Here is a 15258-nt window from a genome sequence, read left to right as displayed (position 1 = left end):
TGTGTGTGTGTGTGTGGTGTGTGTGTGTCCTTCTGCCTGCCTGTTAAACACAATGCAGTGTTAACATTACTCAGCTTGGGTGTGACAACCTCAACCAGTCCCATACTTTTTGTCCATCGTACCAGGACACCATATATCTGAACAAATGATGGGGCAACATGGTAAATTCTTTTGTTTTTCAGGTTGCTGACTTTTTCTTTTCTTTCTTTTTTTTCTTGTAATATTTGAGAAACAAGAAAATATACATTTTTATGGGTGCCTGAGTGGCTCAGTTGGTCGAGTGACTGCCTTCGGCTCAGGTCATGATCCTGGAGTCCCGGGATTGAGTCCCATATCGGGCTTCCTGCTCAGCAGGGAGTCTGCTTCTCCCTCTGACCCTCTTTCCTCTTGTGCTCTCTGTTTCTCATTCTCTCTCTCTCAAATAAATAAATAAAATCTTTAAAAAAAAAGAAAGAAAATATACATTTTTAAAAGCTTGAATAAGTGTCTGTCCCCCAAAAGCCCTTCTAGTCTCAGTTACTAGATATTTTTTCTTCCACAAAGAAAGAGAAGTGTTTTGCTCCTACATATAACTTCCATCAATAACACAGTAATACAAACTTCTTTACATCTTAATAATTGCCAGGCTAGATTAACAAGCTGCTAATGTTTTGATTTACAAATTGGAGGCCCATTTGGTTTGCTTGGCCTTCAAGAAGATTGAGCTGTCTTCTCTATTCCCTGAAAGTAAATGACTGTTTATTCATTCCCTTGATTAGAAGGCTGCCCTCCAGCCAGATAAAAGAGGTTCCATAATAAATGTGAGACTCCCATGTTTTGTTTTGCTTTCTGGATTTAGTACTAAACATTAAAAGGAATTGGAGATTGATTTTTGTTCAGGGACCAGTGCCAGATTAAACAAGGAGTGAACAAGCAAACTAGCTTGTAGACATGAGCTCCTTTATAATGAGGAGAGGATTTGGGTTTTAATGTAGCAGCAACTGGGTTATTCCAGGTGTGTGTGTGTGAAGGTGTGTGTACGTACCCATCTCAGCAGGACGTCTTTATTCATTCCCTCTGATATTCTGTTGTTAGCTGTTGTGGTCAAAGATCAAAACTAAATGCTCCTTATCCACTCCTTTAGTCTTTGAACCAAAAATCTTCAGATGAATTTTCTTTTATTGAGACCAGTTCTACATAAATACTGTGGGGGTTAAAGCATGCATGTGCACACACACAGGATGAAAGGAAAACTTCCATATTTGCATTATTTATGGGCATGCAAACACTTTTTTTTTTCTTTTTTCTCCTCTCTCCCACCTTTTGGAAGGCTGTAGGGCTTCCTTCGCTCCATAAATTTGTCATTTGGCATTGTGTCACAAATCAATTTCTTCCAATTCATCTCATCTCCTCTCGCCTTGGGGACGATCTTGTGTCTCTTTTGACTTGAAATGGAGCTGCTCTGCTTTCTGAGTTACTGACAAATTGGCCAGTAATGGGAGTAATGGATGCAGCAGTCTCTTGCTTCCCTCCAGGCAATTTACATGTTGGTCTAAAGTGTCTCTTCTTTAGAATTCTGGGCTCAGAGGAGTACCCAGTTGCAGCTACTAATGGAGTTGCTAGTCCAAGTGCCTAAAGTCAATGGATCAATAAATAAAATTATCTCAGCTGCTAAGTGTATGTGCTTCACTTTGATCCATGGAGACAAGAAAGGGATGGGATAGACTAGGAAGGGAAAAGGGCAGGGAAGGGATAATATAAAAAGAATTAATATTCGGGTTCACATTCTCCTCTATTTCTAACCCATAAACTGCCAACTGGATGCACGCTTACAAGTTGTGACATTAAAAGCTGATGTAAGATTTACAATATAGTCAACATAAAAACAAGGAATGAAGGGAGTGTTCAGTGTTGTGAGGTGTATTTGTTGGCTTCTGTTCGTTTACTTATTAATTCAGGCAATCACGCCAAAAAGTTTAGATTGCTTTTAGCATAAGGGAGTTTGATGTCTACATATTTTTCCCTCATGGGAATCCATCTCCAAATATCCCAAACCTAGGACTCTCACCATATTTTCTCTTGACTCATAGGAGAATGTGCCTTTCTCAGATCACTCACAACACACTAGGCACAACGTAGCTCAGTGTAAGACGTCTACAGAGCGAGGAAAATGCTCAGAGTAGGGATTCATTTATTCTTTTCCTCATTCATTTGTTCACAGCATAACAAAAGACGGTGATAAAGTGGGGGCCATGGTAGACACTAAGGGATTGGTTTCCTTTGTATTGTTTTTCCCATTTTTAAGAAAAGATAGTGTCCACATTGCTATAGAGCAGCCCATAATGTATGCATCTCAAGCTCCTCAATTAATTTTATGAGCCTTCATGTTTCACATCTTATTCCTTTATTGCAGGCATTTATGACCCCTCCCCCTGAAGGCCAGGATTCATTCACTTCTTTACTTATTCCATAAATATTTATGGAATATCTACTCTGTTCTTCATGCTACAAATAAGACTAAGGTTACAGTGGCTAACAAAAGGCAGACACCCCTGTTCAAAAGGAGGTAACTTGATCCCAGTGTGATAATACTTGGGAGCATCTCTATTTATACAGAAAAATGGCAGGAATCAGAAATCCAAAGATGAATGAAATTCATATCCTGACATGATGGTTAACCATAGTTGTTACATATGGATATGTAAAGGAATAATGACCTAAAAATGCGGTGGGGTGGCTGGGTGGCTCAGTCAGTTAAGTGTCAGACTCTTGATCTCAGCTCAGGTCTTGATCTCAAGGTTGTAAGTTCAAACCCTGCTTTGGGCTCCACGTTAGGCAGGCATGAATGAATGAATGAATGAATGAATGCTGTAAACCATAATCACAAGGTATACTAAGAACAACATTTAACCCAGATTGTCCTATTTTTCATGTATGCTTAAATCCAACTTATATATTTATTTTTCCTAAAGTTTTCTTCCCTCTTTCTTTTCCGATTTCCCTGTCTTCTAGAAACACACATATTGATGAACCCACATAATCTATTTTACTAATTTTTTACAAATTGTTACTTTAATCCTTTTACATAAACTGCTGAAATTATGATTTATGTCTCCTCATTAATAAATTATGGGGACAGGCATATTAGTACATCATTCCTGAAAGTTTATGAGGCTCTTTGTTATATGATGAAAAAATGTTTTTTCCTAACTTATTCTTTCCTTATTGTTTGAATTCCCTTTTCCCGGGCACCTGGGTGGCTCAGTCGTTAAGCGTCTGCCTTCGGCTCAGGTCATGATCCCAGGGTCCTGGGATTGAGTCCCGCATCGGGCTCCCTGCTCCACGGGAAGCCTGCTTCTCACTCTCCCACTCCCCCTGCTTGTGTTCCCTCTCTCACTGTCTCTCTCTCTCTCTGTTGAAAAATAAATAAAATCTTAAAAAAAAAAGTTAAAAAAAAAGAATCCCCTTTTCCCATTTCAGTAGTTGGTGGGTCTATGGTGGGGAGGGGGGCGTTTTACACATGATTATTTTCTAACAATCTTGATTTTTTTAGGGTTAGAGATATTATAGCTTTCAGGAAGTCATGCTCTCTTAAAAATATTAGCCAAAATGCCTTCTGAAGAAACCTCTACCTAGGTTTCCATGTTACATTCTTACCAGTGTTTTTCCTTTACAAATTAACAAAAAGGGGAAAATAAAAGCTAAGTACAATTCTATTGGATCAAATTATTTTTCTTTTCTTCCTTCATTTCTCTATTATTATTATTGTTGCGTTTGTTGTTATTAATTTGTAGGATGTGATATGTCTTTTGGCATGCTGGGATGTATTAGAAAGTTTTAGGGAAATAAGGTTTACATACCTCTTGTCAGACTCTGTCCCCATAAGGGAAATTGTTACTGTGATGACTCTCCTCTATGAAATCGTAATTTACAATTCTCTGGGGAAAAACATATTGTACATGTGGGTCACTGTTAATAGGGCAAGATTCACACTCATTAATGGAAATCATCCAAAGCCAGTAAAGAGCCTTTGTTAACAAATGTACTATAGGAACTTTTAAAAAGGTCGATTTACTGGTAGTTTCAAGTGATATGTGATTTCTTGTTTACCTCCTCAGAAATTTTCCTTGCCTTGACATAGAAATTTAGAACATGTGCGCTGGTTTTTTTGAAGCTGCTTACTCAGTTAAATGTAAGAAATTGAATCTTGAAAGAAAAAAAAATAGAATGAGGGTAGAAAAAGAAGAAAGGAGGGAAGAGCTTGGAAGAGCAGAGTGGTTCAGCTGAGTTTATTTACTTGTTTGTTTGTTTATTTATTTTTTGAGGGAGAGAAAGAGCGAGAGAGCACAAGCAGGGAAAATGGCAGAGGGAGAGGGAGAAGCAAGCTCCCTACTGAGCAGGGAGCCCAATGGCCTGATCCTAGCACCCTGGGATCATGACCTGAGGCACAGGCAGATGCTTAACTGACTGAGCCACCCAGGCGCCCCTGGTTCAGCTGTATTTGTACAACAATGGGGTGGGCCTCATCTGTGTGACTCTTAGACTGAGTTTCTATATAAAAGTTTTCCATTTTGAGCTAAAGAAAAGCGGACTTGTCTGATGCATTGGCCCCTACAAACATACATTTGAGTTCTGCTCCCGTGGAACAAATAATTAGTGACAACCCCTAGTGTGGTTCTGCTGGTGATAGGTCAACACTGCTCTAGAATCACAGCAAGGCAGCCAGGAGGAGTCTCATCCGAGAGAGAGAGAGAAAAAACATGTGTAGATTCATATCTCATCACTGAGGAACCTGGAGACACCTGTCCAGGCAGAGCTGGGGCATGCAGGCTGAGGGGCTTAGATCAGCTTGTGTCATAGTAAAAGAGTATAAGACATTGTAATTTGACTATTGATTTAATGTAACCATTTGTTCCTACAGACTGGAAGTCCTAGGAATATATGTATACATGAGAAAATAGGAAAACTGTATATTGCCAAGTGTTAATTTCAATGATGCAATGATGCAGTTACAATTATTGGTTTAATGAAACAAGCAGCTTGCATTTTGACACACATTATTTGGCATCTGAATGGATGCCGAATAAACTTGGCACCCCTTCCTCCCTTTATCCCTCTTTACAAAGACTAGAAGTTTCCTTTTCAGATAAGGGACTAGAACCATGGTGAGAATCCTTGCCTTTGCTACCCTTGAAATAACAGGATTACAACATTTATGTTAAAGGTAACATTGCAGAAGATAATTTGATATATTGTATATCCCAACTAATAATCCACAATTAGGATCTGCCAGTGATTACTTACTGTTGTTGTTATGGTTGCTATTTTCTAAAGGAACATAAACCTTCAGTCATTAAGATCATGAAAGCTGCATTGTAATTTTTCCCCAGTTAAAAATAAGGGAAAGATATATTTTTTGAAATAATCATGGTCCTCCAATTCTCATTTGACATTAAATTATAAAACTCATTCCAGAAGGAGGGAACTTCATCATTCCAACTAAAGTCCCTTGATCACTCGGTCCTTTGCTAACCCTAATTAATCATCAAGAGGGTGAAACCATTTGCAGAGACACCAGGCAATACCTTCATTTGAGAAGCAAAACAGAACCCTAAGTGTTTCAGTGCCTCTGTGTACATTGTCTGCACCTTTCTCTAGCACACTTCCTCGTTTGTAGCTTTGCTTTTCCAAAGGCAAACCACATTTGGAAAGCTGGTGACCCATTCACTTTTATATATTCATATATAAATCCCCAAAGAACTGTTACGTTTAACTGTTATTGCAGATTGTATTTTACAGTTGCCCAAGGTTGTGTTAAAAAGGGTGTTTTTGCTCTTTGACTTGAGAACGTTATCTGAAATATGCTATTTTACTGATTCACAAATGCCTTACAAGCTGAGAGTTTTACTGTCCATGTCACCAATAAACCATATTCCTTATCAGACTTCATTATAGGTTCAAGTTCTGGACCAGAGATCTGGCTAAAACTGAGGCAGGAGAAATATCTATTAAATGACTTTGTTTTTGTAACCTTGAGTTATATGCTATATGGATACCTATTCCCTTTTATTTGACAAGCTCCTGTAGATTGTCCAAGCAACTAACTCAGTTTTCATTAAAGTTAAAAATATAGAGATTTAACTCTTTCCCTTGTAAGTTTGGATCAGAGAGTGTGTGTGTGTGTGTATATATATATATATATATATATATATATATATATACACCAAATCGATCTGATAAAGAAGAGATATTTATGGTATAAATATGGTATGGTATGGTATACATTTTTAATACATACTTCCTTTATATTTGTAAAGCTCTTGATAATTTACACAGGGCTTTGAACTACACTAGCGTAGTTGGTCAATATAAGAATTCTATGAGAGATAAAATGTCTTCATTTTATACTTGATAGAAAAAAGATTCAGAGAGAAATGATAACCATTTTGTAGATATAAGATTAATGAATGATGGGGCTCAAGGCCAAATACTGGCCATCTGACTTCTTAGAGATTTTTCACATTTGTTAAGTTGTGGATTCAGGAATCTTGGCAAACATGTGGTCTCTGTCCTTTGTGAGGCCAAATGGCATACACTTAAGAAGAAACTTTATACTTGACAAAGCCTCAAGGCAAACTTTGTATTTCCTGTAGCTTTATGTTACAAAATTTCATCACGAGTTATAATCACTCTTTTGGAAGGAAAAATACTTCTAGTAACACTTAGCACATATTAAGTTAGTGAACTTGCATGAAATGCAAGACTTTAAATAAACTTAAAAGTGATCCTGCAAGTGGCCACAATGAGCTGATTGCTCCTCACGGCTGAGTAGGCATCAAGGGCTAAGCTATGGTGATACATTGCAGTTGCAGTGGACCCACCGCCTGGGGACTGCGATACTCAATGCTACCACTAATCCGAATTCCCAGCTGCCAAAAATACCAGAACAATTTAGGTGCACAAATTTGTGTAAAATGATATGATAAACGGAATTTAAATGTTGAAAAGGAGTCATCTAGGAACAGTGCCAGGACAAAATTTTTCATGTTCATGATTGTAAGTATCGTAATGTGAGATATATCTGCAATCAAACTTGACACCCTAGAGGTTTCTTGGTCTCCTACAAATCCACTCTATTTCTCAGTCTTATGGATCCTATCCGTACTCGCTTTTGTTCCAAAGCCTCCCTAGTTTAGGAACTTGTCCATACATTACCACTGACAGTTTTCAGTACAACCCAAGTCCTATTCATTAAAGCCAACCTGCATATAGCTGCATATTTCTCAGATAAATATTTTTATCTTATCATGCCCTAGAAATTGATTCTTTATTAGTATTATTGATAAATGAATTTCTTTCTTTCTCTTCTTTTTTTTTTTTTTAAATCATGGTACACATAGAAAATGCTACTTATACAGCATGATGGAGTAAACATGAGACTTGGTGAAGGAATGCATTCTTTTTATATTACATAAGTAAAAGAAAACAAAATAAAAGAATAGGGGAAATACTAAATTTTGGATTTTTATAAAAATCCAATAAGGTATTTTCCAAAATTTTAAATAAGAAAATTGAGTTGGCTTCTGTGAATATTATTTTTTTCGAATTTTAACCGGAAAATTGATCAAGACTGTCAATAATTCCTCCATTTTTAAAAAATGTCTTTTTCAACAGGAAATTTTATTCACACACGTAGGTGGTAGCAAATGGAAAAGATAATTTATTATTTTTTATGCCGACTGAATGAAAATTTATCTGTACCATTAACAAGATCTCGGGCGCCTGGGTGGCTCAGTTGGTTAAGCGACTGCCTTCGGCTTGGGCATGATCCTGGAGTCCCGGGATCGAGTCCCACATCGGGCTCCCTGCTCAGCGGGGAGTCTGCTTCTCCCTCTGGCCCTCTTCCCTCTCGTGCGCTCTGTCTCTCACTCTCTCTCTCTCTCAAATAAATAAATAAAATTAAAAAAAAAAACAAGATCTCAGAATTTTCAAACTTAATATTCCAAATATGTATTCATTCTGTACATCTATCACTCTTTTTTTATGTGATTAACAAAGGAAATGCTGACATTTCTTATGGTAATGAAGATGGATTTGAAATTTAATCATTTCATATTATGATTTCAAAATATTGATAAAATTTCTTGATAAAATATTTGGTAGGATTCAAATTTAAAGATTAATTAAAGAATAGTAGTGAGCATTTTAACCATGGTCTCCCAAAGTTTAGTTTTTGCTTAAATACATAAACTATATCAATACATGGTAATATGTTTCATGTTGTTTTTGCAATTAAAAATACACTTGTTTAAAGTGTTCAAAAATTTCACTTCAATTCGCCGCTTTTACAAACCAATGATCATTCTTTAACAATCTGCAAAACATAATTATCCACAATAATTACACACAAATTAAGAAAATAAATTTCTTAGCTCGTAAATTTTGACAAAAATTTTTACATGGCAAAAGCCCTTTGTATGAAACAAGAGAAAGTGATATTGTCATTCTACTTCTCTGCACAAAGCTGAAGAAATATGGTGACCTGAGCCCTACTAAATTCACCTACTTTTATTTTTTCACCTACTTTTAATATCATTTAATATAAATTTGAATCTACAGGCATACCATATCATGTAGGGCCTTTTCTAAATTAAACAATGTATTATTCGAACCCTAGACTTCTCAGAATAAATATTAGTTAATGCAATTGTATAATTTGTCTTCAAAGGCAAAGACTTTTGTGAGTAAATGGGCATTACTAACAATTAGGCTATGGAAAGAAGTATAAACAAGAAATATAGTGGTCCAAGTTAATATTAATTTACTAATATGATTAATATTTACTAATAAGGCTAATACTACCAATACTAATTTACTTAATCCTCATAGCAGCCTATGATGTAAGACATACTGTCCTCTCCATTTTAAAAATTAGGGTTCTAAGATGGAATGTTCAAGTAATTTGCTGTGGATCAATCAACAAATAAATGGCAGAGCCAAGGTCTGCACAGGTGATGCTGAGATTTGGGTGCACAGTACGGGTTTAGAGCTGGCATTTGACTTTGTAATCCTGCCTACGTACATATGGCACATATAATTCTGGGATGTTTTTGTACAGTCCTATAGTTAAAAATGTTTATTTTCACGTAAATGTTTGTCTTAAGTAGTTTGTTTTGATATTTCCATGAAGAAAAGCTTTTTGGATGGTCTTTTCGTATGGTCTTTTTGTCATTGGATACATCAGCAATGCGTTACTCAAAATAGTATCTCTTCTATCTCTTTGCTTCACTGGTTCCAAACACGAGCTTGGGACATTAGTTTATTATGCAAAGTGGTAAAACAAACCACTCTGTAACATGTGAAGCATTTTGGATTTCTCAATTACTTGTGTGATCTTGTGACTAGCTACTAATAGTATGATCCATATTGCTGGAACGAATCCCACGAGGGTAATTTTTTCTTATTTTGTACTTTCAAACACTTAAGAGTGAAAAACTTCTTTCTGCTCCATATAGGTATTTGGTTCAGCAGGATGTCAGTGTAGTTAACTTAACAATATTGTTTATTTTAAAAAATACCACTGAAAAATAAAAGGTTTTGGCTGGGGTAGAAATTACAGGGACATATGAAGGCAAATATAAGATAATCATTATATTACCTAATTAACGATAAACTTTTTAAGACTATACTATCTTATATATTAGATAACTTTATAGTTTCAATCGAGTAGGTGCTTGTCTTAGTACTAAAATAGGGATTTATGATAATATTTCATATACACACACACATACACACACACTTAAGGGAGTTACTTTTCAGCAAATGTATTTAGCAGACCATTCCCTGTGGAACTTGGACATGCCTCACTCAGGCAGGGGCACTCTTCAAGTAGGACATGTTATCTTTTTGCTTCCTGCCTCAGGGCCTTCTCCCAAAGAAAGTCATCTAATGCAAACCTAAATCCAGCCATAAAACACAGGATGATGGGACACCTTGGCTCAGTTGGTTAAGCGTCTGCCTTTGGCTCAGGTCATAGTTCCAGGGTCCTGGGATCAAGTCCCCATCGAGCTCCTTGCTCAGCAGGGAGCCTGCTTTTCCCTCTGCCTGCCATTCCCCTGCTTGAGTGCTTCTGTTTTCTCTCTCTCTCACACAAATAAATAAGTAAAATCTTAATAAATAAATAAATAAATAAATAAATAAATAAATAAATAAATCTGGGCGCCTCAGTGGCTCAGTTGGTTAAGCGACTGCCTTCGGCTCAGGTCATGATCCTGGAGTCCCGGAATCGAGTCCCGCATCGGGCTCCCTGCTCAGCGGGGAGTCTGCTTCTCCCCCTGATCTTCTTCCCTCTCGGCTCTCTATCTCTTATTCTCTCTCAAATAAATAAATAAAATCTTAAAAAAAAATCCATCCAGGGGTCATTTGCAATCAGCGGGAATTGCGAGGTGGTGGAGAGATAGCCTGGTCACCCTTTGCCAACAGGCTACTGTAGGCTGCCCGGAGATCCTGCAGGAGCCACATCCTTACAGACTGCAGATGCAGTTTGGAACAGTGCAATCTCCTACTGGGTAGTCTCTTTCCCTATGTTACCCCATGCACTCCCTCATCCTGACTCCTCCAACCACTTTCCTGACAAACTATGTGTGCTACAGTCTTTTTTTTTTCCCCAAACACTGCTTTTTGAGGGTATCCAAAGAAAGCATTACAAACTATATATACACTATAGAGAACAAACTGATGGTTAACAGAGGGCAGTGGGTTGGGTTAAATAGGTGGTGGGGATTAAGCGGTATACTTGTGATGAGCATCGGATGTTGTATGTAAGTGTTGAATCACTAAATTTTATACTTGAAACTAAAATTGCACTGTAGGTTAACTAACTGGAATTTAAATAAAAACGAAAACCAAAACCAGAAGGCAAAATTGTAGATCATTTTAAGAATATTTTAATTTGTAACAACAATTTTTAAATGTTAAGCATGGGGTAAACAAAATATAAAATTGAAACACTACTTCCAATTAGATTTCTGGAAATATATACAAAAAATATGACTTATATACATGCATGTTCAAAGTGTTTTAATAATCAATTTCTAAATTCTGAAATATTATCAGTCATTATTTCTTTTAAAATACACATTTATTTTTTCATAAAAAATTATTATGAAATTTTACCAAGAATCAGCGTTTAGCTAATTTTTAACCTCAAATGCCAAAAATAGTAAATAGTTGATAGAAACAGATGAGAGAGACTTTGGGGTGGGTGATGGGGAGAGACAAGGAAGAGGGAGGGAGGAAACAAAATCATTCAGAAAATAATGACTAACTTCTAACATGCCTGTAATTCACTCACAGATCACAGCTGCGTTGTAGGTTTTCGGACATTCTAATAAAACATCAAGAACTCTGCCCCAACCTCCACTCTCTCTCTACTCCCATGAGTACATTCAAGTTACTCAAGCTCGTCCCAAACATCTTTTCTCATTATTTTATGTGTTAGACCATCCTTTTCAATCAAACTTACAATTTTGAAATTTCGTATCATTCCGTTTGTCTGCCAGTCTTCCTTTTTCCCTTCCTTCCGTCCTTCCTTTTTATCTTTATTTCTTTTTGGGTCTTCTCATACACTTACTTCTCATGTTAAAATTTTTCCTCTTCTTCCTGTCTGTCAATTCAAATCTACAAAGTCTTTCAAATCCCAACTTAAAAATGATCCTCAAAACATTTTCTCTCACCAAAGTTATAAACTAATTTAAAACTCTTGTATAATGTATCACCATAGTATTTAAAAATTAAATACTTGAAGGGGTACCTGGGTGGCTCAGTAGGTTGAGTGTCTGACTTCCCCTCAGGTCATGATCTCAGGGTCCTGGCATCCAGCCCCACATCAGGCTCCCTGCTTGTTGGGGAGTCTGCTTTCCTTCTACCTCTGCCCCTCCTCCTGCTTGTGCATGCTCTCTCTCTCAAATAAGTAAATAAAATCTTAAAGATTTAGATACTTGAAGCTGAGTATTTATTATATTCAAAGCACTGTGCCATATGCATTATGTAATTATTATTTATAAAACTCTACAGGGAAGTAATATGACTTTTATCCTTCGAAATGTTGTGTACCCTCTTATAGTCACATAGCTAGTGATAGACTAGCATTTGCTTCCACATTTATATAACATTAATATCCATCTGTACATATGCTAACTCTGAAATTTACATTAGCATAATTTGGAGCAAAGAAGAAATTGTATGTAATATATATATGTATGAATTTTGATACAAAGTACTAAAATTATAAAACTAAACCCTCAAATTAAATATGCAAGTATTTCTAATTCTACAGTATCTGTGCGTTCATTCCCACCCCAATTGCTCCATTTAAATTAACTCCACCATATTGTTTAGTCCTGCTTTATGAGCTTTATACAAATGAAACCAGATTGTAGTTAGTCTTCTGTAATATCTTTTTTCTATTCAATGATTTGTTTTAAAGATCTATACATGTTTTATACAAAGCTCGTTTAGTTTCACTGCTTTAACATATTCTACTGAGTGAATGTACTATAATTTATTAATCAACATTAATTTTGATGGCCATTTGTTTTTCTCCTGTTTTCTTTTTTTCTTATTTATAACAATGCTTCTAAGAACATTCTTTCCCATATGTCCTAATATATATGGTTGACTTTATCTATGGCAAAGTATAGTTGCTGCATATACACATGTTCAAATTTTTTTTTTTTTTGACAGAGAGAGACAGCGAGAGAGGGAACACAAGCAGGGGGAGTGTGAGAGGGAGAAGCAGGCTTCCTGTGGAGCAGGGAGCCCGATGCGGGGCTCAACCCAAGGACCCTGAGATCATGACCTAAGCTGAAGGCAGACGCTTAATGACTGAGCCACCCAGGTGCCCCTACACATGATCAAATTTACTAGCTAATTATTTTTTTCTTTTCTTTTTTTTTTTTCAATACTACCATCAGCAGCTTAGGAATGTACATTGTACCATGTTGTCAAATATAGTATTGTTCAGTATTTTCAGATTTAATTTTTGCTAACTGGAAAATTTGAACGGGGATCTCATAAAGTGATATCTAATAAACTGGTAAGCTTTTTAAATACAATTGACATTTGATACTTTTTCTGTGAAATATCTACTCTATTTTTGCCCATTTTTCTATTGGGTTGTTTGCATTGTTTTGGTATTGATACGTGGAAAATGTTTTATATTTTGAATATTAATTTTTGTTAATTATGTTTTTCATGTAACTGCTCTAAATATGTGATTTGTTTTTCTCATTTACTTGATAAGTCTGTTTGATAAACTCAAGGTTCTAATTTTAATTAATAAAACTAATCAGTATTTTCTCTAAATTTTATTGATTGTATGCCCCAAATTCACATATTTTCTTTAAATTTTTAAACTTTGTTTTACATATGTCTGAAATTTTTGTGTATGATATAAATTATGGATCTGGTTATATTTTATCATATACTTATTTGATCTGCCTGTCAGTTTTTATTAAATAATTTATTTATTTTTTCTATGATCTACAGTGCAACTTGTTTTTGACCTAAAGTTTTGATATTTATGTGGGCTCTATTTTGAGGTTCCCCCCTCTATTTATTGATTAACTTGTTTTCCTGAGCCAATACCACACATCTTAAAATACTGTAGCTTTATAATACATCTTATAATGTAATAAGGCAAAATCTCTTATATTTTCCCAGTATTCTATAAGTATTAACTATTCTTGGGCTTTTGCTCTTTCATATATTATTTAGAACTGACCTACTAAATTTATTGGTATTGTATTTGGAATTACATTGATTCCATAAAACAATAAACAAGGATTTCCATGTTTATCATATGTCATTTTTTATCCATAAAAGTGGTATACATATGTCTCTATTAATTTAAACATTCTTTAATATACTTAAATACATTTTTATAGTTTTATTTAGTGCTGAATTGTTATGTTAGGTCTATTTCAAATACATTTTGGTGCTTTGGCAAATGATGAGTGGATTTTTAATTACATCTTTTTAAAATTATATGATTTTTTTTGTTACATCAAGTTCTGCCCAAGTAGAAGTGCAATTGAGTTTTTTGTTTTTGAGTTATAATATTTTATCTGACTACCTGCTAAAGTTTCTCATTACTTGAAAGAATTTGTAGATTTGGAGGATTTTTCTTATGTTGAAAAATCATTTAACTTGCAAATACCATGTCTGTATAGGGCAGAACACTGTCCCATTTCCTCATCCCATAGAGTGTATACAGTTACTGATATGTTTTTAGTATTAAGTGTTTCTCTTATCTTCTAAGCCAGATAATATGCTCATGGAAGGCATATGCCATGTCTTCAGTTACTTTTGCATCATTTTCTCATAGTACATAGAAAAACACAATTTGTACAGAAGAAAAATTTTGTAATCATATAACTGTAGCAGTATTCTATTGTCAACAGAGTAAGATCCTGCATCTTCACTTTAGAACCCAGAGTACTTGATTATTTGACCCTAACCTACTTTTCTATAACAGTGCATATTTTGGGTAAATTTAACTATGCACAATAACACAATCATATCCCTAACGTTTGTTAGCTGTATGCCCTTCTCTTCACTTGATTGAGGTCTGTCTGAAATAAAAATAAATGAAACAACAGAATGTAGGTGTTGAAACATATGAACGCATATCTGGTGATCTCTATTCTCTTTTTGTGCAGCCATGCCAAGTATATTCATGTATGTTTAAACAGTCTTTAATTCTATGCAGTAATCCCCAAATTATAAAACTAGTGTGGAGGAAGTCAATGACTGGAAGTTTACAGCCTAAATATCCATATTAAAGCCAATGTTAATATCCTCAGTTATATTTTACATTTCTTTATTTGAACAGAAAGCAGGCAAGGGAAGTGAAGGATCTAGTTAGTGACCATCAGTCCCAAGATGTGTTCATAGTCTTAAGAGAATAGTTCCTTGCAGAAAATCTGTAAAAGAAATCTCAATGCCATGTACTAGAAGTATTCCAGAAGTAATTAGTCTAGTTACTTTAATCTTATTATTTATCTAAAAGAAAAAGAAGAGAAAAAAAAAAAAGAAAAACTGATTTGAACATTGAATTTGAATATTTTTTAGTTTGGTCTGCTATTATGGATCCTTATTATATCACATTTGACTTCAGATTATATTGCTTTAAGGAGTTCAATACAGGGGCACCTGGGTGACTCAGTCGTTAAGCATCTGCTTTTGGCTCAGGTCATGATCCTAGGGTCCTGGGATCGA

The sequence above is a fragment of the Callorhinus ursinus genome, unplaced genomic scaffold (assembly GCF_003265705.2).
Source record: "Callorhinus ursinus isolate GAN/ISIS: 27379988/994484 unplaced genomic scaffold, GSC_fseal_2.0 scaffold8, whole genome shotgun sequence".
Classification (NCBI taxonomy): Eukaryota; Metazoa; Chordata; class Mammalia; order Carnivora; family Otariidae; genus Callorhinus; species Callorhinus ursinus.
This window is presented reverse-complemented; position numbering follows the sequence as displayed.